Source organism: Vulpes vulpes, chromosome 8 (assembly GCF_048418805.1).
Source record: "Vulpes vulpes isolate BD-2025 chromosome 8, VulVul3, whole genome shotgun sequence".
Lineage (NCBI taxonomy): Eukaryota > Metazoa > Chordata > Mammalia > Carnivora > Canidae > Vulpes > Vulpes vulpes.
Window position 1 is genome coordinate 16,782,271 of NC_132787.1, and position 2,230 is coordinate 16,784,500.

Sequence of the window (2,230 nt, forward strand, 5' to 3'; positions counted from 1 at the left end):
CTGAACCTACTTTACAATTACATTAACCTTGCTTTATGATTCAATAAAGCTGACATTGTGGAAAGACACAAGTCAAGTGTGTGTCATCGTAGTGTGACTGAACCAACATGAGTTCACTCCTTGATGACTAACTGATAGAAACTACACCAGTAGTTGGTTAAGTTGTGCAAAGTAAACTTTATTTGCAGCAAATAAGAAGATCACAGGGAATAACTTCCAAAGCTGTGACCCTACAAGCAAGGGTGAATGGGTTTGTTTCATTGAGGGTTAGGATGAATATTTAAAAAGGGGAATCTTCTTTTTCACAATGGGTTTGCCACCAGAACTCAGGTATCATGAAAACCACCGCTAAACCTAAACCAAAATGGGAAAGGGAAAGACTCACATCAACATCGTCGTCATTGGACACGTAGATTTGGGCAAGTCTACCACTACTGGCCATCTGATCTACAAATGTGGTGGGATTTACAAAAGAACTATCAAAAAATTTGAGAAGGAGGCTGCTGAGATGGGAAAAGGCTCCTTCAAGTATGCCTGGGTCTTGGATAAACTGAAAGCTGAATGTGAACGTGGTATCACCATTGATATCTCCCTGTGGAAATTCAAGACCAGCAAGTATTATGTGACCATCATTGATGCCCCAGGAGATAGAGACTTTATAAAAAACATGATTACAGGCACATCTCAGGCTGACTGTGCTGTCCTGATTGTTGCTGCTGGTGTTGGTGAATTTGAAGCAGGTATCTCCAAGAATGGGCAGACCCATGCATATGCTCTTCTGGCTTACCCACTGGGTGTAAAACAACTAACTGTTGGTGTTAACAAAATGGATTCTACTGAACCACCCTACAGCCAGAAGAGATATGAGGAAATCGTTAAGGAAGTCAGCATCTACATTAAGAAAATTGGCTACAACCCCATCACAGTAGCATTTGTGCCAATTTCTGATTGGAATGGTGACAACATGCTGGAGCCAAGTGCTAACATGCCTTGGTTCAAGGGATGGAAAGTCACCCATAAAGATGGGAATGCCAGTGGAACCACATTGCTTGGAGCTCTGGGTTGCTTTCTGCCACCAACTCATCCAACTGATAAGCCCCTGTGTCTGCCTCTCCAGGACGTCTACGGAATTGGTGGTATTGGTATTGTCCCAGTGGGTCGAGTGGAGACTGGTGTTCTTAAGCATGGCACGGTGGTGACATTTGCTCCGGTCAATGTTACAACAATGTTACAATGTTACAAAGTCTGTTGAAATGCACCATGAAGCTTTGAGAGAGGCTCTTCCTGGGGACAATGTGGGCTTCAATGTCAAGAACGTATCTGTCAAAGATGTTCATCGTGGCAATGTGGCTGGGGACAGCAAAAATGACCCACCAATGGAAGCAGCTGGCTTCATGGCTCAGGTGATTATCCTGAACCATCTGGGCCAAATCAATGCTAGATATGCACCTGTGCTAGATTGTCACACAGGTCACATTGCTGGCAAGTTTGCTGAGCTGAAGGAGAAGATAGATCATCGTTCTGGAAAAAAGCTGGAAGATGGTCCCAAGTTCTTGAAATCTGGGGATGCTGCCACTGTTGATATGGTTCCTGGCAAACCTATGTGTGTTGAGAGCTTCTCTGACTATCCTCCTTTGGGCCGTTTTGCTGTTCGTGACATGAGACAGACAGTTGCTGTGGGTGTCATCAAAGCAGTGGACAAGAAGGCAGCTGGAGCTGGCAAAGTCACCAAGCCTGCCCAGAAAGCTCAGAAGGCTAAATGAATATTATCCCCAATACCTGCCACCCCAGTCTTAATCAGTGGTGGAAGAATGGTCAGAACTGTTCGTGTTAATTGGCCATTTAAGTTTAATAGTAAAAGACTGGTTAATGATAACAATGCATCATAAAACCTTCAGAAGGAAAGGAGAATGTTTTGTGGACCATTTTTTTGTGTGTGTGCGTATGTGACAGTTTTAAGTTATTAGTTTTTAAAATCAGTACTTTTTAATGGAAACAGCTTGATCAGAAATCTGTCACAGAATTTTGAGACCCATTAAAACAAGAGTTTAATGACAAATAAATAAATAAATAAATAAATCTTTCATGAATGTAGACTTAGGGAACTCAGTGACTCCTTAAAGTGTAATAACATTCATATCACAGGAGTCCCAGAAGAAGAGAAAGAAGAAGGAGCAGAGCAAATTATAACTAAAAGCTTCCCTAATCTGGGGAAGGAAATAGATTTTGA

At 42.2% G+C, this 2,230-nt stretch overlaps 1 pseudogene; it reads left to right on the forward strand.

Annotated features, from left to right (window-relative positions):
• Positions 1-337: 337 nt before the first annotated feature.
• On the forward strand, positions 338-1,915 carry LOC112920968 (elongation factor 1-alpha 1 pseudogene; annotated as a pseudogene).
• The last annotated feature ends 315 nt before the right edge of the window (positions 1,916-2,230 follow it).